At 43.3% G+C, this 22,115-nt stretch overlaps 1 long non-coding RNA gene across 1 annotated transcript in view; it reads left to right on the top strand.

Annotated features, from left to right (window-relative positions):
- Positions 1 to 17,420, top strand: part of LOC143819132 (uncharacterized) — a 48,977-nt gene extending 31,557 nt beyond the window's left edge. The window contains exons 2-3 of the long non-coding RNA XR_013224820.1: positions 14,351 to 14,430; positions 16,668 to 17,420. This is a non-coding gene — a long non-coding RNA (uncharacterized LOC143819132). The remainder of the gene's footprint in view (positions 1 to 14,350; positions 14,431 to 16,667) is intronic.
- The last annotated feature ends 4,695 nt before the right edge of the window (positions 17,421 to 22,115 follow it).

The raw sequence follows: 22,115 nt of genomic DNA, 5'->3' as shown, positions 1-22,115 counted from the left end.
TAAACCACTCAAGATTTACCTCAAGAAAGCCTTGATATATTTATTGCTCTGTAATAATCTAGAGTGATTTTTCAGTTGTTCTGTATGTCTACTGCTTTCTCAGGGTATGAGCGAAAGCCAAAATGCACTTGATGTAGATTAGATTGTAATCATGATCTACAGTCGTCTTGGAGCAAAGTATACGTCCCTAAATGCATCTTAAGATCAAAACAGTCTACTGGCAAGTTACATTATTATGAAATCAAGTCAAGAAAACTGGCTGCCCTGTCTAAGGAATATAAACCTCTTATAGTGAAATTTAAGAAGGCACTTCGATTATAAATTGGAATGTTTTTGGATAAAAACTCATTTGTAATGATAAATACATAGCATGGATAGTCAGAGGTCTGACCCAATTTAGCATTGCTTTTGCACCAAATTCTTCGTTCCAGAGGCAGACCCTCAAGGCCTTATAGGAGAAGAGAAACCTATTTCCACAGCTGCCTCCAGTTGCTCTTCTCTGAGTCAGCACTGCTTCTACCAGCCCATGTGGGCTCTGCTTCCCCATTCCACCAGCCTTTTTCTTGCCACCCCTGTTTTCGGCTCTGCTTTTTTCTTTTCCCTCAACTGGCTCTCCCTCCTCCCACCTCATATATTGTTTGAACATGCACAGGTATTGATCTTATTCTTTTGGGTTTATGTCCCAAATAATTTTCATCAGCTTAAGATTTTTGTAAAACCTGAGGGTTCACCTGGTTTTGCAGAATTTTCATTTATGGATGGGTTTTCCCCCTCCCCATTTAACTGTTCTACGACATTTTATGTAAACCGCCCAGAGCTGTATGGAAGGGCGGTATAAAAATATGAATGAATGAATCCTTTGCTTGCAGAATAAGGACAGTTGATACCCTAAACTGGGATAATCAGAGGGCTAACTTTGTTTTCATTGCTCAAGAGGGGCCTGTGCGTCATATAGGCTATGGCTGCCAACTTTCACTTGGGAAATACCTGGACGTGGGGGGGGGGGTACAGTCTAGGAAGGGCATGGTCTGGGGGAGGGGAAGCACCTCAGTGGGGAATAATACCATAGACCCATCTCTCCAAAGCAGCCATTTCTCCAGAGAAAATGATCTGTCAAAATCAGTTGCAATTATGGGGAATCTGTAGCCCCCGCCTGGAGACTGGCAACCCTAACCCAGCCAAAACCCCATTTCAGACCTCACCATAGTGTGGGCTGTTGGCAGGATGCAGAACAGTGAGGCTTCTTCTGTTTGTGCTTCCCTTATCTTATTGGCGAGGATACCCTGGCCCTGAGACTTCAGAGGGTTTGGCTCATACTCCATCATGCCAAGCCGTCTTTATTGATCAAGGGTATGGATCAAGGATAATGACATCCCTCAAGGGGTTCCTCCCTGTTTCAGGTCTATGAAAGAACCAAGATGCCAAGCTTCTCCACTAGCTGAGACTAACGATGCATAAGATATGCAATGTCAGCTTCTGTTGACTCTTCCTTCCTGCCCAGCTATGCCATACTCTGCTCCTTCCTTCCTGTTTGTTCAGGGGGGGGGGGTAAGTGGTACAGCCTTTGAACAGGGAAACAATCCCCTAGGTATGCATCTTTCACGTATAATCCCTGGCCTTCCATGGCTTTCAGCAGTGAAAGCAGAGTTCTCATTAAAGCTAAAATGACTTGGGGCGAGAGGTATAAGTGTCCTATGACATAACATTGGCTGAGGACAATTCCCCTCCTTTTTTAGTAGCATGGCGGAGTTGCTCTGGCTGCCAACAGGCCCTTTTGAAGAGAAACTTGGGCTTGAAAGACAGGCCCCACAGCACAGATGTCTTCCAAGATCAGTTAGTTCCCTTTGGGCCTGGAACTGGAGAAAATCAAACAGTAAGTTACTTTCTTACTTTCAGCCTCTTAATTCACTATGCCAACCAATTCAGGGCTCACACCTGCATGCTGTCCTATACTACCTGGAACATTGCCCAAAACAATAAGGGGTGTTTGGCTTACACAGCACACACTCCTTGACCTGTGTTTAAGGTCTCCGTGTTAAAGTACACAATGTGCCCAACATGTGTGGGGTCATGCCAGACTCATACTCAACCTGTGCAGGGACCAGACTCACTATCAGACATACACTGCAGAAACACACTTTAAACAAAGACACATATTTGCTTGGTACTATGAGAAGGAAGGATGGGGCAGCTCTCTCTCTCCCATCCGGCTTTTGCCAGCAGAAAGGGTGGAGGAGTTGCTTCTATATCTGTATGCAGCACGGCTAGTTCAATTTGCGTTAAGTATAGGGTTGCCAGCTCCCCCTGTGAGGGACTGTGAGGGCAGTCCCTCACTGCCACTGATAAGCTGGCTGGTGCAGGGAACTTACTGGGGGAAAGGAGAAGGCCTAGGTCTCTCACTGGCATCACACAGGATTTGACATCACCACACCAGCAACATCGTAATTGGACAAATCCTCACATTTTCACAAGCACAACTTGGAAGCAACCAGAGGAAAAACGAATATCAGAAATGGAAGATTTTATATTCTCTGTGGCTAATGAAGAAACTAAGCTTAAGTTCTTGACCACTGCATAGCATAAACAATATAAGAGAACAGGTATGAGATCTACTACAATTAGGGGAGATCTGTTTCTCCCATTCCCTCTTATTGATGTGGGACACATCTTCTGGTGTGGCTCCTGAGACGAAAATGGGTATGGTTTGTAGCACCACCCTAAGATGCACACCAGAAGAGGCTGGGGCAGCTGTGTGGTGCCATCTGGACAGGCCAGCGCTGCTGTGCCTGGCCAGGGGACATTGTGAGGCAGCGTGGACACCAGGTGGGCCAGCACTGCAGCAAAGGTGAGGGGGGGGGGAGGGAGGCTTCTGGGGGCTGGAGCGGATGCTGCATGGCTACCAGGGGTGGGGTGGCTACCCTCCAGGCCTTTGGGGACCAGCATGCTGGCTGTGATGCCAGTGCAGGCCCACGTGCTACTCTCCAGGCCAGAGAAGGCCTCCTGGAAGAAGAGGTAAGGAGGGAGGGGGAGGATTGTTTGTGTGCATGTGTGTGTGTATATATATGTCTGGGGGGGAGGGGCCGGGGGAGTAGGTCGGGCAGGAAGAGGGGAGGAGAGGCAAGTGGGGAGGGAAGGGGTTTGTGTGTGTTTTGGTGTATGTGAGAGAGAGAAAGAAGGGGGAGGGGGGATGGATCAAAGAGCTCCGGAGCAGGTATGTGTCCCACATACCTGTGAGAGCCTGTGTCATTAATTTTATTTTTCCTCTTTCCAGCCCTCCCCATCACATTCCATTCCAGGAGCAGTTGGGGGGGGGATTGTTGGGTGAGGAGAGGACTGTAGTGATAAAGGGACATAAAAGCCACCTTGAGTTTCACAAGGAAGAAAAGCTACTAATAAATATTTTAAATAGAATAAACCCAACAAATAAATAACCCTTTATTCTGCAAACTAATTTAATTTGTCGTTCAATAGGATCCAGCCTTATGACTTCTTCTTATCCAATCCCAGTAACCTCGATATGAGTGTAGCCTCAATATGAGTACTGGGTATAGGACATAAACAGAAGGAAAGGAAAAGTTCGGTCTCAAGTGTCCTTTTCAGTACAGCTTTAAATACCAATACAGCATCCTCCAGCTCTGTACATTGTGGCAGCATCAATATGTTTACAACCACCCCGTCAGTTAGTTATTGCTGTCATTTTTCTAGATATTCATTGACACTAATGCACTAATTATTTCACACTGTTAATGAATTTTTTTTAAGACAGGAATCTTTCCTATTCTGAATTGCCTTTCTCAATTAATTTTGTGCATTCTCCCCCCCCCCCCCCTTCTATCAGTTCCATATCTTCCTTCTGTGTTTTGGTGTGATCTCACCCCATGAGATACTTAGATATGTTAGTCACAGTCTTATTAAGGTGTTTATTCCACTAGTAACAGCTCTGATAAGTGGCTCTTTTAAGGCAGTGATTTTAAAGGTGCTCAGTTAATTCAGAGTAAAACCAGAGTAATCAAGACAAAAATGCTAATATTCTTAAGCACCTAGAACAGTGCATATAATGGGGGGGGGGGGGAAGAGGTGTGCTGATCAATTTTCGATTAATAAAACATAACCACTGTATATCTTTAGATATTTACTGGTTGAGTTAGTTCAGTGTAGAATACCACAATAAAATATAATTTGTTTCTGTTGATATTTGGCGAGTTTCATAGTTCTGTCTTGTAAAATACTCCACTGGCACAAATTAAATTGAAATTAATAATGCTTACTGCAGCATTTTGAGAATTACAGCTTTCCCTAGCTCAGTTATCCAGGCCTGTTTTCATAACTATAGGGTTCATGGTAGCTGTGGGAAAAGTGTCTGCATAAACATTTTATGTTCATTTGCAGACTATGGCAAATGGGTTTATGCACATTTATTACCATGTACACGAACCAGCTGTTGCAACATAATTACAAATAGACACCTCAGTTCCACCACAGAAAGGCAAGACTGAGAGTGGTGTGAAAAGTTTGTTGTCATATATCTGTATTAGTAAGTGTGAGTTTCTGGATTTAAAATACTGGCAGTCATTGAATTAGCACCAAGAAAAATATAGAAATTGCAGAAGGGTAACAGTTATCCTGTTGAAACAAAAACAGCTAAGAGTTTTTTGATGCCATAAAATGCAATAAATTAGAACCTAGTTTGGCAGACGTCTCTTATTTGGCAGATTATATACATGGGTACCTAGAGAAAGTGGTAGCAGTAAGGGAAGACCAGAAGGCTTATCCATACAAGAGGCAGATGCAGAACTCAGATTAAATAAAGCTCAGTCAAAAGATTAAAAGATCCATAGTGGGTGTGACCTGACTGTCATGAGAATATGAGTAGTGCAGAAATACCTAAAGAAGGACAATAACTTTTGGTAGTAAGTTTAAATATTCCTGGTATTAGTTGAGCTCACTTTTAACATGCCTGCGGATGAAATCCAGTGCAGTAGCTAGATGCCAGGATCTACTTTTAAAACTTTTGTTGAGCTTTTTTCAACTTCTAAATCTGTCATAGAGGTCTGTAGAAACTGAAAGATTTCTAAGTAATATTTTAAATTGCTGATTTAAAACTTTTTTTTTAAATAGATCCGGCTTTCTTAACTAGAGTTTTGTGAAACTCTGGGGTTTTAAATTAACTTTATCGGGTGATATGACCATACCTCGTCATGTTGACCGCCCTCACCCCTCCCAAAATGTCCAGTGATGGGCCTAGAGGGGTGGGAAGGGAAGGGACCCCAGCCAAATGAATACTTGCTGGTCTGGTGATGTGACAACTGGTGGGACTTTCTGGGTGATGTCACTTCTGGTAACATGTGACTTCCAGGGGCATGGCAGGAGGGTGTGGCCTGCTGACATCATTTCTGGGGTTTCTCAAAGCCTGAAGAATGTTTTAGGGTTTTTTTTTCAAAGGTAAAAAGGCTGAGAAAATCTGTTATAGACAGTTTAGCTTAAGTAGGACATAGCTGGCATGTAAAAGTAGAGGGGCACTATCTACAGATTTATTTACTTATCATATGGCAAGTGTGTAACATATCCAGAAGATTCTAGGATTGTTTGGTAGCCAGTCGCTTGAAGTTAGTTTTCTGCTGCTTGTCTCTGCGTGATCCTAGTCTTCCTTGGAGGTCTCCCATCCAAATATTTGTCAAAGCCAACCCTACTTAGTTTCCAAGATCTGACAAGATTGGACTTGTTGACACATAATGGCATATATCACATTAGAAGATCATCCTTTGGATTATATTGCTGGATCTCATTAATCCCATAAACACTCCCTGTGCCTCTAATGAGAGATAAATTGTAAAACTGGGTTGTGTTAACCTTTCCTGCCATTTCCTATCATTTGGTAGTTATTTTCTCAATTTATGATGCATTGTTCACCCCATACGGTAGCTTACTTATATAACATAACCAGTTTCTTTATCAGGTTACTTTGCTTTTCTAAGGTTCTTCTTCCAAAGACATTCTTTTCCTGTTCCAAAGCAGGACCCACATTGTATGTTTTTACTAGTAGTAATCTTGTATAAAACAATTATGTTTTTCCTTAAAGTGACCAAAAGGTGGCAGCTCTACGCACTGCAAGAATTTTGACTAGCATATATCTGTACTATAACATTCAGCCGCTACTTTTTGCCACCTAGAAGATACTAGAAAGCTAAACAAGATAATCCTCCTGTGACCAGAGCTGAGTCAACTGTCACTTTTTGACAGTTGAGTACCCCTTCTTCAGATCTGCATCAAATGTGCTTTAGAATTATTAGATGCATGGCAATTTTCTGTAAATTTCATTTCACCTGCCTGTCTCAGAACCTTCTGGAAAATTATTTATCTTATCTTGCAATTATATGTTGACAGTGCATAAACAGGCTTACATAATCTTCCTACATTCCCTTGCTCATTCCAGGAATAGATTGCAGAGAACACCTGCCAACCTATAAACCACAACTCAAAGCAATAAAAACATTGCCATAGTCTCTAGTCAGTTTCCCTTGAAGTTGGCCCAGAATGGCTAGTTGCAGTTTCTGTTTAAGGAATTACAAAATGTAGTAATCAAAGAGAGGAAATATTCAACTGGAGGAAGATGGTTTAGGATGGAACTCTGTCGGGGGGGGGGGGGGCTTATTTTTTACCCACTACATCATAGCACCCATTTTGGTTCCCAATATTTTTTCCCATAGTGCATATTCTAAATTTGTCTCAAATTTTGTTAATATAAGTACTACAACAATTTTCCTGGGTCCTCAACCTTTTAAGGACTAGGATTTCCAACAAACCTGGAGAAAAATGGCTTTTCTCTTTAATAAAGTCTTAATAGGATCTAATTTCCTTACATGCTATGAAAAGCTTCAACTGCCCACTTCTGCAAAGGAAGTCTCTGTTAAACGGACAGGACATTGTTTCCTCTGGCCTGTTGGCGACCCTATTAAGATCTTTGTGAGTTATGTCAACTGCATTGCTACATCATTCCAGGGAAAACCTGGTAGTGATGTAGGTTACCTCTAGGAATTGTTGGGAACTCTATGTGATGTAGTTACATAGCAAATATTGTGTGCCCCCATTTCCTCCTCCCCAAACCCACCCACTAATTGCTAGACCTGACAAACCTAATTTTCCACTTGATACCAGAGAGCTGTATGATCAGTTATAGAAAAATAGTTCTAGAATCTTGGAAACTGTAGTCTTATAAAGTTTCAGAACATTCTCCGTTAGAAATCACAACCAAATATAATGCCTAAGGTTACTTGTGGAGAGGGAATGGCTATTAAATGTTAATGATGTAACGATTCCACCTGTGTCTGGACATTATCTGCTAGATCAGACTTTTGGAAACAGTTTTACCACCTCCATAGATCTTCCCTGTGATCTACCAAGACAATTTCTCAATTTGTATGTGCCTGGAAAAGAATGTAGTGCAGATTTATTCACCATAATATACAGATTTAGTTCCTATAGTAACAAAAAGTGGATTTTGACATGCACATAAAAATTCAAAAAGGATTTTGGCTGGCCTGGCCTGTGGATATGCAAATTCTGACTGCAAACTGCCCAATAGACTCTTTCTTACAGCCATAGGCCAGCATATCCTTGTCCATTGTTCCTCTTATATATTTCTGAAACAGGCCTGGGGGTGGAGACTGTCCTCCCTGTCCAAGATGGAATAGGGCCAAAGCTGGCCACACCCTGATTGGCCCTCCCTCTCCACCTCCCATACTCCCTCCTTGCCTACTCGCAGGGGGGGGAGATTCTCTTCCCTGTGACCCCCAGGGAACTAGCCATGGCAACAGTGGTAGACAGAGGTGGCGAATGTGCTTGGCGGGCCCCAGAGCACTTGGCAGGCCCCAGGGAGGCAGCCGTGGCCCCAGTGGCCTGTGGGGGCCTGGGCAACCCTCAGAGGCTGGGGGGGGGGGAGGCTTTCAAAGCCCGTTCTTTTGAACAGGCTTTGCAGCTAGTAGTGCTATACAGATGAAGGCCTATGAGTCAAGCCCTTTGTGGCTCCTGAAGCTCTGTGGGCTAGCCGTGGCTCCCAGGCTGATTCTCTGCTGTTGCTGCACCCTCTGCAGCTCCTGGGCTCTCCTGCAGCTGTTGGTACTACCATTGAGCTGCTTTGCCAGTGCCTGGAACAAGAGCCACAGTGGACAGTGTGAGACAGTGGGTGTGTGTGTGTGTGGGGGGGGGATAGGATCCTCCCTCAACATGCCAGTCTTCAGACTGCCATGACTTCTTGATTTCTTATTTGCTATCACCAGGCCCATTGCAATTCCCAAACTCCAAGGCAGCTGCGGTGGCCCTGGGCTCCACTAAAGCTGATGCTAGGCCAGTGCCTCAAGTTTACTAAAAAATCTGTTTAACCTCTGTGTGGCCCAATTTAAAGATGGGGGTCATGGGTGGTTACTGGAATATAAATTAGAGTTAGTCTGTCTAATTCTTTAATTCAGATAAAGCATTAGAGTGCTTATTGATTGTTATCATTTGGGGCTATCGTGAGGTAACAAAAATTGTTCCATACAGTACTGGTTTATCCATGTAGCACTTGTAGCACATGCTACGGGCCCCGCGGTTCAATGGGCCCCACCCCTGCCTTGCCGGCAAAGCCCCTGAATTGAGTGACCGAGAGCACACACACTGAGAGCTTTCATGCATACTTCTGACGCTTTTCTGCCCCACCGGCTTCAACTGAGCAAGGAGCCTCATTGCCTGCATCTTTAAGCTATAGAGGAGGAGTTGGAGATAAATGGTGGCAGTAGGTGTGGGGTGGTGAGTCATCTGTCCAGATCTGAGCAGTTTTTGGATTCCATCCCGTTAAACACCTTGAAGGGATTTGTTCATTGTGGTGTTGCAGAAGATGGCCTTTGCAGCCTTCTTCTTCCAAGAAGTCCTCCTCTGGTTTCAGCTAAGATCCCAGAAGAATCTCAAAGGTTCACTTTTGTAAGGCGGGGGGGGGGGGGAGGAACTGCAGAACACAACATTTTATTGCCACTACCAACTAACATAGGAACTGAAAGCTACAGGAAAAGAACAAATTTAGGGGCTGGAGTTTCCCTCCAATCCTAGGGCCATTCCTAGGCACATAGGATAATGCACTTTCAATGTGCTTTGGCAGCTGGATTTTCCTGCGCGGAACAGGAAAATCTATTTCGAAAGTGCATTAAAAGTGCATTATCTATTGTGTGCAGACTAAGCCCTAATCAGGTTTCAGTTAATTTCTTGCTATTCATTTTACTACATTCATATACACAGGCACAAAGTGCAACAGGAGAAAAGAGAAGGGAATGCTCTGGATGCATCACAGCCTGCCAAGTGACAAGGCAATCCATCCCCAATGAAACAGACTCCCCTGCAAGAAAACCCTTGAAGGCAATGCTGGATCCCCTCCCCCCAGTGTGGAATAGCCCCTGAAGGCAAGGCTGAAGCCAGTGTGTGTATGGGGGGGGGTCGGGTTGAGTCGTGGTGCCTGTGTCCAGCTTGGAGGTGCTGGTGTCAGCCAAGGTAGGAGGGCACCCTCTGAACTGTAGTGAGTAGCTGCCACATGTAAAAGGATCCCTGGGAGATACATTAATGCTCTAGAACAGGGGTAGTCAACCTGTGGTCCTCCAGATGTTCACGGACTACAATTCCCATGAGCCCCTGCCAGCAAAAACTGGCAGGGGCTCATGGGAATTGCAGTCCATGAACATCTGGAGGACCACAGGTTGACTACCCCTGCTCTAGAACTGCAAATAATACTAGTAAATGTTTTCAGCAAAGTGCAGGTATCAGTTGCTTCCAGAGTTCCAAACTATCCCAGGGAAGGGTGCTGCACAAAGAACAGCTCCACCTGTGCTCTACCAGGGCTTTGCCGGTTCTGGTGCTACGGACTCCGCACATCCTTAAACCGGACCTGGTTCCGTATCAAGTTTAAAAGTCAAAGGCAATAAAATAAAAGCATTTTACTAGTAGACAACAAAGTGGAGATTATTGGGGGGGGGACCCTAAAGCTGAGGGAATAAAGGATGCGCTTATAGCTGAGTCCCTTGCTCACCGTACTTCTCAAAACAAAAAAGTATCTTGTCAGCTTTTCTGCATGTTTAAACAAATTAGACGTGCCTCCCAAAAGGTGTGCTGTGATATTAAAGTCCGTTTTATATGCTCAGTGAAGTTTTCCCCTGTGGGTGCTTGTAGCCACATGTATACTTGGAAAGTAACCACCAGTGCTGATTCCTTTGTAAGTTATATGAAGCTGACACAGCTGAAATCACTTGAAGAACTGAGAAAAGACTGGAAGATATATCATAAGATTGGATTCAAGCTGTGCTTCTGAGTAAATAATATTAATCCCTTTAGATAGGTTTATTAAAACCATTTCCTGAAGACACACCGAGCATAGTATTTAATGAAAGTGCCATGCCATTGACTTATGAGTGCCTACCTCCGTGTTCAGAATAATTAGATGTTTCTTTATTTCTTATTCTTCAGTGTGATTATTGAAGCAGAGCAGAGGCATGCAAAATAGGCTGGCTGGAGACGGCAGTAGTAAACGATCAGAAAATTAGAACGTACCTCCAGATAAAACAGGGTTCCTGAAAAAACAGCCTTGGCTAAGAAGCTCTGAAGAACAGGCAGGGCAGCATTTCAATATGTACTGGCTTGCCCTACCTGAGGACTGTTCCTAACAAAGCAAAGTGTTGCTCTTGTTGAATCTTGGAGCATCTACTTTTCTTTATTTTGTTTTCTAAAAAGCTCTGGGATTGTCAATATTGATACACTTTTTAGTTGAATCATATTTTAACTCATTTAAGGTATATGCACTATAAGGCTTTCTGACTAGAATTAACCACCTGGTTTGGTTCTCCCAGGTGAGTGTACTCTTCCTGCCCAAGACTATGGGCCATTCCGCACAAAGGGCAATGTGGCCAAATCTGTGCGCTATTGAAAAGCACTGCAGGCAAAAGCGGCAGATCGCGGTAACGCACACAGCCGTTTCTAGCGAAAAAAGGCTCTCCCACTAGCGCTCTTCTCGTAACGCACAAGTTTCTGGTCTTGCCGAAATCGCAATAGGGGAGGTGATATTTTTCCACGCTTCCTCCCGCCCCTTAACAGCCAATTAACTGTTGTGTTCGTGTTTCCCTTAAAGAACTCTTTTTTAAAAACCATTGAGAACGCACATGCCTTTCGCTGATGTGTTGCAGCTTGTGCGCAGAAGTGTAGCGGTTTTCTCAGGGGGAATCCACTTTTCCCGATTTCCCAAAAAGCACTACAATGAAGCGCTTTTTGCGGGAGTGTTGCAGATTGTGTGCGACATCATGCGAAACCTTGAATTAGTAGCGTTTACCAAAGGTAAGACTTCTGCTACATTTAAATCATGTGGAATGGCCCTATGTATCAGGAGAAGTTAATGCCAGCAGAAGCCTGCAGGGGGCAGATGGTTTGAACAAAACATTTCTGCGTGGAGTATCCCCCATATGGTGTGGCAACTCTCTCATTACCCACCAATTATAATGAGGGCCACTGATGGTACCACACATACCATCCATACAAGGCACCAGTAAACACGCTATGGTGGTCAGTGCAGGATGATGTCTCTCTATGGATCTTGTGACTTATTCAACAAGAAATTGTGTTTAGGATGTACAACACCTTGTAGCAAAGAACTGAGTAAAATGTCTAATTGCTGACATTGGTTGTAACTCACAGGATATGTCCCTTAAACATATGCGTTGGGCATTTCCAGTCATTTGGTTTTTATGGGAGGAAGTTTACTCACATCAGGTTTTTTATTAGAATGTTCATTGATTTTTGAGAATCCGCCTATCTTTTGGAGGCTAATAAATGGTCAACAGAAATGGATCCGCCATGCCCTTTTGTGTGTGTGTATGTAATGTGTGGTCATGTTGCAGCCGATTTATTTCAATGCAGTAGGTTTTTCAAGACTAGAGACTAGCAACAGTGGCTTGACGTCACCTTCCTCTGCATAACAACCCTGAAATTCCTTGGTGGTCTCCCATCTAACTTCTAATCAAGGCTGACCCTGTTAGCTTCTGTGATCTGGCAAAATCAGGCTAGTTTGGGACCATGCCCTTACTACAGCTAAATGGCTTATGTTACAGCACTGAAGAGATAATGTAAATCAGTGGATTGAAGACATTTCAACTTTGTCAATATTTTAAACTCTGGCATATAGACAATTGCATATGGGCTTATTTTTAGATATTTGGAAATCCTTTATAGAAATTTCTATATAGATCTATCACTACTGTTGTTATACTTTTGTGTCTCTATAGATACTTTTTCTTTAATTTCTGGATTTTGAGTCTCTCCTTCCCTTCTTGTTCTTTTCCTTTCTTTCTTTCTTTTTTTTTTTGGGGGGGGGACTACCAGGAAGAGACCCTAGTGCTTCTGACAGCACAGGCCTTGCAGACCCAGAAGTTAAGAGGACTGATGGTTCCAACGCCATCTCAGAACACAGCAGATCACATAATCCAAAGGATGACATGGAGATAAATCTTAAGCAGAGTTAAACCTTTCAATTCCCTTAGAAGTGTCTCACTGTGCTTATGGGATGCACTGTTGCTTTCTTTCTCTGAAGTACAGAAAAAATATAACACTGCAAAGTTAACTGATATCAAAAATAAATCAGAAACAAAAAATAGACCATGCCTGTACAATGTGTCATTAACTTTATGAAATGCTGCTTTCCTATCATATATGGCAGGCCTTCCTAGAATTGCAGGAAGGGGAGGGTGGGAGAGCTAGGCATGATTTGTTTGCTAGAGGTGGGTGGGGCATATGAAAGAGCACTTATTAATCATTTCTGGTGGTGGAACACATAATTATATAGTGATTGATTGACGTGTGGATTTTACAAAAAACAATGACTTGAAAGAGAGTATTCTGTTTTATTGTTCAAAAATGTCAAAAATATCCAAGCTTTTTTGTCATTGTGGGGGAGCATATAGATTCTCCTCCCACATACTATATCAGAGATCAAGTGTACTTTGAAGTCAATACATATTAGTGTATTGTAATGTCGAAATGAAACACTAGATGTATGGCGTGTATATAAGAGAGAGAGAGTTTGGCAAAGATGCAATGTAATAAAGATAAGTGTAAAGTTCTGCAACTGGGTCAGAAAAATGAAAAGCATGCCTACTGGATGGGGGATACACTTCTAGGTAACACTGTGTGTGAACGAGACCTTGGGGTACTTGTGGATTGTAAACTAAACATGAGCAGGCAGTGTGATGCAGCAGTAAAAAAGGCGAATGCCATTTTGGGCTGTATCAACAGGGGCATCACATCAAAATCACAAGATGTCATAGTCCCATTGTATACGGCACTGGTCGGACTACACCTGGAGTACTGTGTGCAGTTCTGGAGGCCTCACTTCAAGAAGGACGTAGATAAAATTGAAAGGGTACAGAGGAGAGCGACGAGGATGATCTGGGGCCAAGGGACCAAGCCCTATGAAGATAGGTTGAGGGACTTGGGAATGTTCAGCCTGGAGAAAAGGAGGTTGAGAGGGGACACAATAGCCCTCTTTAAGTATTTGAAAGGTTGTCACTTGGAGGAGGGCAGGATGGTGTTTCCGTTGGAAAGTAAAGGACGCACAGTAATGGGTTTAAACTACAAGTACAACGATATAGGCTAGATATCAGGAAAAAATTTTAACTGTCAGAGTAGTTCAGCAGTGGAATAAGCTGCCTAAGGAGGTGGTGAGCTCCCCCTCACTGGCAGTCTTCGAGCAAAGGTTGGATACACACTTTTCTTGGATGCTTTAGGATGCTTAGGGCTGATCCTGCGTTGAGCAGGGGATTGGACTAGATGGCCTTATGGCCCCTTCCAACTCTATGATTCTGTGATTCTGTGAAAATCATTGGGATAAGAAAAAGCACAGCCGAATTAAAAGCAGTCATTAGCCCATACCCTCTATGATCCCAGATCAGGTATACCATTCTAGCTCCAGATCTCTAAGGGAAAAGATTTATTTTATTTTATCTTAATGGACTTGGCCACACTCTTCAAGTCTGTAGACCTTCTGTTCTGGGGTGTTTCCATGGGGGAGCCCTCAGATGCAGAAAATGTTAGAAAATTATTTTGCTTTTCTACAGTTCTCTGTGGCCATGTGTTTTACATACAGTGATGACCCGAAGGCTGTTCTCACATTATTTTTCGTAGCCACACTGTTTGTGAGGCTTTGCCTTTTCCAGATTCTCTTTTCAGCTATTCAGCAGTTCATCCAGTGTATGAGTAGACAGTTCCCCGCCCCCTAGCTGGATCTTGTGGACTAGACTTAAGCTGTGTTGGGCTCCTAATCACACGCTTCTCTAACTTTATTCCTTCACAGGCTTAATGGCAAAGATTGCTGAATTGCTCTCTAAGTGGCTCCTTGAATTCTCCAAGGGCTTTGTTTTGCCAATATACACGGTAGGATATTGGTACAATTTTGCAATGTTTTTTGACAGCTGCAGGTAGTTTGTATCATGAGTAAATTCATGAATAATATATTGCAATGAATAAAATTCTGTCTCCTACTGATGAAGGGGAAAGAGGCCATTTGTCTAAGAATCAATTTTTTTCTCCAGAAAAGGAAAAACAACAACAAATAACTACTCTACATCTACTCTATGATTCTATAAACAGAAGTTGGATAGTCATCTGACAGAGATTCTGATTCTGTGAAGGTTCAAGGGGGTGGCAGGTTACAGTGGGTGAGCAATAGGGTTGTGAGGGTCCTGTTGTGTAGGGGTTGGACTAGATGACCCAGGAATTCCCTTCCAACTCAGTTATTCTATGATTCTATGATGGCAGTTAGATCTGTGGATTCATTAGGAGTTCATTTCAGCTCTTTACTGCAACCCCGGCTAGATGTTCCAAGAGGCAAAACCTGAAATAGAAAAACCCCATTAAAAAAAAACAATTTATATTGTTGTTTTCAGCCATTCAGTCGAGTCTGACTCTTGGGGAACATGGCTCAGCTGTTGCCACGATCTCCAGTCCCACACTGCCTCTCTCAGCTGTGCAGTGTTCTGGCCAGTGTCCATTTTGATCATGTCTAACCACCATGTTCTTTGTCAGCCTGGTTTCCTTTTTCCACTGACCAATCCTAGCATATTTTCTTTCTCCATTGAGTTGAATGGCATGATATAGCCAAGTAAGTGAGATTATATACAAACAGGGAACAAATGGATATTCCCACCAGTGCATGCTATTAGTCAATTTTGCTTTAAACTGACTGGATCTGGCAGACGGGATCTGGCCACACGCTGGCCAATCACGTATTCAGGATTACAATCTTGCCTCGGATCTCAAACATGTGTGCCTAGGCAGCTGCCTATGCCAGTAGCGGTTGTGTCTCTATTGACATATACTAGACTTGACTAATGTATACGATATTGTGCTTTGTCTCTTTTCATCCTCGTTTTAGACTTTACTGTTAATGTGTGTATGCATATTACTTTGATTCTTCTATTCTTTATCCGAGGAGATCAGAATCTCTACTTGTAGGCATTACGCTTAAGGTTGGTAGTGGTGGTATTAAAATCTGTGCTATCTCATGAAGATAACAAGTATTCTAAATATTCAAGAAATAGCCTGAACAGATGGAACACCGAAGATGCTATTTTTCTACATAATGTCCAAGAGATTCCTTCCTCTCTTCTAAATTTTCCTCACCAGCTTTTGCAAAAATAAAAATGTCACTGGTTGCTAGTCCCACACTTTACCCTTTGTAATGCTGAGCACCATCAAGGAAAGAATTCTGTTTTTGGTTGATGTTTAAACTTTAATTATTGGACCACTGTAACATTGGCTGGTACTGAAATCATTTACTGCTAAGGATGCCAGCCTCCAGGTGGGAATTAACTGTGTGGCCAACTCTATATAGAGCCTTCCGTGGGGCCTGGGGATCCCCTGGAGTTCTCTCCCAGGCTCCATCTGCAAATCTTCAGGAGTTTCCCAACCTGAACTTGGGACTTGGGAGCCAATATCCAGGACTCACTTGCCTGCAGCGAGATTTATCAAGGACTTTCTCACAGAGATCCCAGCTGATGTAGAGTTGGAGATGCTGGAAGGGCCCCTTAGCGCAGCCTGCCCAAAGAGATTCCAGCGGAGAAAGGAATCATCCTTTTTCAGCTGGTGAAGTTGCTAGAAGGATGTTTGCAGGCAACATGGAGGGGGGTTGGTTGGTTGGAGGGAGCAAAGGCTGAGGGGCCAATGGGTAAACAGCCCCACAGAAGAGCAGAGGAAGCCCCCAATGGTTTTTGAAGGTAAGGGGAAGTGGCTGCAGGGAATAGGAGAGGGACGAGGGTGAGGCACAGGTGGGGGAATAAAAGGAAGTTCCCAAAAACAGTCTGGAAAGGAAAACAGTGGCCGATAACTTCAGACTGTGAGAGAGTTGAGTCAAGCCAGAAGGAGAAGGAACTGGATGATGTAACCCCCTTTCCTGGAGAACTTCTGTCTAAAGGGAGAGCAAGATGGCAGAAGTGCTGCCGACCCAGGAGGGGTCTCACACAACTTTGTAAAAGTACCAGTATTTTTTTGTTAATCTGACTTTCCAATGCAATTGTTGCTCAATATTTTGAGGTATGAACTGACATAGCAGTAATTCACCATCTGATATGGTTAGTAACCATTCTCCATTTCCTACTTGCCCTTCATTTCAGGTTCTATGATACTGATCTACTGCTTCAGAATTCCAGGATCTGCAACCTCAGGCACTCCCCTGACATTTGAAGGCAAAATGAGGTGAAATTAGTGAAGAGATTGCCCAACATGTGCATGTTCGTAACAATGACATTGTTACATGGGCTAACTAATGAATTGAATGAATGAAATAGAAATTAATAGAAATGTCTGTTGTTTTCGTGCTTTGGCCCAAAGTAGATGAGTCCAGTCTGAGTCAGCCAGTGTTCTTCTCACCTCCCTTCCTGTCAGATAAATGACAGCTGAAAGGAGCTGATTTTCTCAAATGCTGCAGAGCCTGATTGGGAGTGGGATCATGGCTTGGGAGTAGTCAGGTACCTCCTGGACAATGGCAGGTGTTGAGGGGATAGTGTACTTTTTCTTACTGTGGTTTCCAGTTCATCCAAACTGATACCATTATGGAAGAAACAACTAGTCTATCCTGCAGAGGACAAGATATCTAGGTCCAGAGGGGGAAAAGTGTAGCTGAGCTACAATTTGTACTACAGTGTTGTCATCTTTCTTCCTTAAGTATACATGACAAAGGTTCTTCCTATTTCTTAATACGAAGCAGATGAACACACTTATAATTTCACACAGGCTTTACACCTGCCAGATTGATTAACCTAGACAAAGCTATGGATAATTGGATTTAAAACATTCTAAGTATCACTTGTGCTAAATTTGACTTTGAACTATATCTATAATGATATACCATATGTTATAAAAGTCAATCTCTATGGGACAATAGGATCTTTGTGCCACTATTAATTAAACATCTTAGTAGATGAATGTTGCCTTTTTCCAAATTATTGAATAAAATTTATTATACATGATTTATCTACTTTGCAAAATTCATGTCCACAACTTGGAATCGTATGAAAGTTCCTGCAGGAAGCAGGGAGGATAAGTCTCCTTCAAATTTCTCCTCTTGCAGTCTTTTAAACAATACTGGGCAGTCTTCCACATTGCCTAACAGATGCCTGGGGGGGGGGACCGTATCTCAAAACCATATACACTATAGATCTTATATCCTCCAAGTCCAGTACTCCTCTCCCAGAGCCAAGGTTGAAAAGAGGCAAGCAGAGGCCTGCTCGTTTCTTTTCCACCACCTGAATTACCATCTCTGGCCATCTTGATCCTACTGCTTGTATGCTGTTTTCAGTTGCCAGATATATTTCCTAGCAGCCATGAGGTAAGTGCAGTCACTGTCCTCAGTGCCTTCTAGCTTTGAAGTGTAAAGGGAAAGCAGGAAAAAGTAATTCCAACCACTACTGTTCTTTTGAAAAGATGGTAGGAACCCATCCTCACGTTGCTACCCACTCAGAAACAATCAGTGTTGTCGGTGTGCAGGTGAAACACATTAGGGCAGGGGTCCTCAGTCTTTTTGAGCCTGCAGGCACCTTTAGAAATCTGACACAGAGTGGTGAGCAGAAACAAAAAATGGTAGGAACAAGAAAGAGCCAACCGTAGAATGTCAAAGAGTGAGGTTATGCATCAATCTAACAGTGACTTTTGAACAGTTTAGACAAAAGCTCTGTTTAAAATGAACATACTGTTTTAAAATATTTCCATGCATACACACTGCTTACCCTCAGTCATACTGTGGAGATCCTTGTGCAGTGGTGGCAGCTGCTCCCAAAGCAACATTGTAAAAAATCTGCATAGCCAGCCTGCACAGTGGTCAGTCAGAAACGCTGTTGGGCCAAAGCTCCATGTTGTCCTACCCACTTAAAAACAACAACCAACCCCCCCCCCCCCCGTTACGTGCTGGGTGGACACCATTGTTACTAGGAATGGCTTGTCACAAATCATGATGGCAAATTAATATTTAAAGTAACAGGAGCGAGAAGCCGATAATAGCAAGATTCTATCACCTTTGTATTCCAGGGTCCAAATGCAGGAACTGAGGCAGATTAATATTGGATGCATGACTGGCCCAGAGTTTTATTTCCCAATATTTCACAACATGCCCCTTGCTACAGTCTCCTGGTTTCCCCTAGAAGGGGTGACATCAGGCCATGAGAAGTACAATTGCAGGGTCTGGCTGGACCAGTTTCCTGGGGTGAACACTGACTTCCAGGTACCTCCCCAGCCTTGATGCAATCGCAGAGAGAAATCATAGAATCATAGAGTTGGAAGGGGCCACACAGGCCATCTAGTCCAACCCCCTGCTCAACGCAGGATAAGCCCAAAGCATCCTAAAGCATCCAAGAAAAGTGTGTATCCAGTATACTTCAAGCAAAGGTTGGATACACACTTTTCTTGGATGCTTTAGGATGCTTAGGGCTAATCCTGCGTTGAGCAGGGGGTTGGACTAGATGGCCTGTATGGCCCCTTCCAACTCTATGATTCTATGATTCTATATGCTTGAAGACTGCCAGTGAGGGGGAGCTCACCACCTCCTTAGGCAGCCTATTCCACTGCTGAACTACTCTGACTGTGAAAATTTTTTTCCTGATATCTAGCCTATATCGTTGTAGTTTAAACCCATTACTGCGTGTCCTCTCCTCTGCAGCCAACAGAAACAGCATCCTGCCCTCCTCCAAGTGACAACCTTTCAGATACTTAAAGAGGGCTATCATGTCCCCTCTCAACCTCCTTTTCTCCAGGCTGAACTTATCCAAGTCCCTCAACCTATCTTCATAGGGCTTGGTCCCTTGGCCCCAGATCATCTTCATCGCTCTCCTCTGGACCCTTTCAATTTTATGTACGTCCTTCTTGAAGTGAGGCCTCCAGAACTGCACACAGCACTCCAGGTGTGGTCTGACCAGTGCCGTATACAATGGGACTATGACATCTTGTGATTTTGATGTGATGCCCCTGTTGATACAGTCCAAAATGGCATTCGCCTTTTTTACTGCTGCATCACACTGCCTGCTCATGTTTAGTTTACAATCCACAAGTACCCCAAGGTCTCGTTCACACACAGTGTTACCTAGAAGCGTATCCCCCATCCAGTAGGCATGCTTTTCATTTTTCTGACCCAGATGCAGAACTTTACACTTATCTTTATTAAATTGCATCTTTATTTATTTATTTATTTATTTATTTATTTATTTATTTATTTATTTATTTATTTATCATACTTCTATACCGCCCTCCCCGGAGGCTCAGGGCGGTTTACATTATAACAGAGAACCATACATAAAACAGTCTGTAGAACATGTACATCGATAACCAACAATTGCAACCAAACACAACACAGTATAACAGTAAACACCGTGTCCCCCGGCGCGTCCCCGTTCTCATTTGCCCATTTTTCCATTGTGTTCCATTGCTGTGGGACAGATGCTGGCTGGGAACTCTTGAGAAGAAGGCACCTCTGACATGGAGGGGTCCTCTTGGCCTTACACCATGGCATTCATGGGAACTACATTGGGCACCTATGCTTTGGCAATGATAACTCAAATGAAATTAAACAAGAATGATACCTTGGTGACATGATTGAAATGCTGTGTTACATGAATATAAAACAGCCATTGTATGCCTGTCACTTGACCACTGCTGAGGAGTTATGGGGCTAATAATAGGATGGAGGAGAAAAAAGATTTAGAAACACAAATACATGAAAATTGTAGTATGAAAAAATATGTATATTAGAATTGCAATGTGAAATTTTCCACATGAACTGAAAACTGAATAGATTCAGATATAACAAACTGTTGACTCTGACTGTGATTCCAGCCAACCTATACATCATATTTTGTATTCCATGCATATATTTGCTGCATATGCAGCTTCCAACTGTGGGGCAGATAACTCCTTATGAAGCCATTTGGCTTGGGATCATGGCAGAGGGGAGGAGGGAGAAGCCAGTCTTTTAAGGCCCAGTTCAGCTGGTGGGGAAAGGGGCTGGTTTGCTGCTGGACAGCTGATTGCCAGGGCAAGTGTAGGCAGCTCAACCCTTTAAATACCCAGCTAATACTCAGATGAGAAACAACATTGGGAGGGGAAGAAATCTCCCAGACACAGATGAGGACGGTGGGAGAAGACAACTGTTTGTCAGAAACGTAGGAAAAGCTAAGCCCTGGAGTGGGGCTGCAGAAGGAAGACAGGGGATCTGACTACAGGAGACCAAGCTCAAGGTTGTGTGGGAAAGCAGTTGGAATGCTAGAGCTTGTGTAGTGTGCAAGGCCAAATATAAATGGCTGGAGGAGGAGATTGGTGAGGTCTCAACTCTTTTTTCCAGAGCACAAAGAACAATGCTAAGTAAAACAGAGAAGCATCTGAGGAATCATAACTTACGCAGCATCCAAATACGCAATAAGCAGCCAAGTCCAAGTGGGCCATACACAGTTAAGGTGTGGAGGGTCATCATGAATCACGGCTCTGGCACCTGGCTGCACTCATCTGTGTGTGTGTGTGTGGGGGAGAACTGTGCAGGGGCCTCAGAAAAAATGAGGCCCTCAGCACATGCTGCATGTACTACTAGAATAAACTGTTACTGGTTTCTGCCAGTACTATTTAATTTGTTCATCTGTGACCTGGAGCCATGGGTGAATCGTGCAGTGGCCAAGTTTTCAAATGACACAAAATTATTCAACATGTTGAAAACCACGGATGCATGTGAAGAGTTCCCAGAGGATCTCCAAAATTGTGGGTGAGTGGGCAACAATGTGGTAGATAAAGTTCAGTGTTGGTAGCTGTCAGGTGATGCACATTGGAACAAAAAATCCCAACTTCAAGGGTAGGTTGATGGGTCTGAGCTTGGTGTCATTGTATATAGCTAAATGAAAGTGTGATGCAGCAGTGAAAAGGGCAAACTCTGGAGGCCTCGCTGATATGAATTCAAGTATCACCTTATTGCTATCCCTTATTGCATGTGTACCAAGCAGAAGGGTTTTATTACACACAGACACACGTGCCCGCACACACACACACACACTGTATATGTGAGTATTCTGTCAACGAATTGTGTTTGGCTGTATCTGATTAACCTTCTCTAGATAACATTTTATACAACAATCCCACGCACAAAACAGTGCTAAAACTATGTAGTTTCAATGATCTTTCTCTAGTCTGTTTTTTGGTCACCGAAACTTGTTTTGCATAGCAAATATATCAAGAGTATGTATTTAGACATAACACAAGTCTTTCCAATTTTCAAATGTACATGTTCTTGCTAAGAATACATTTGTTTTCTATGTAATAAAAAGCAAGGAGGAAATGATTTTATGGTTTTAAAAACTTGCCTTGGTGCTTAAAAATAACAGCTTGCTATACATCCAGTATATTCAAAACATTTTGAACTGGCTATCTGTACACCGCCCGTGGCGCCGCGGGCGCCATCTGTACACCGCCCGTGGCGCCGCGGGCGCCACGGACTAAATAAAACAGTAAGGGGTTCTGGGGCGGGATGTGTCCGGGATGAGGAAGGGTCCGGATTGGACCCTTCCTCATGACAGACAACCGGAGGGACCAAACGG

This window comes from Paroedura picta, chromosome 10 (genome assembly GCF_049243985.1).
Source record: "Paroedura picta isolate Pp20150507F chromosome 10, Ppicta_v3.0, whole genome shotgun sequence".
In the NCBI taxonomy this organism is placed as follows: Eukaryota; Metazoa; Chordata; class Lepidosauria; order Squamata; family Gekkonidae; genus Paroedura; species Paroedura picta.
This window is presented reverse-complemented; position numbering and strand designations above follow the sequence as displayed.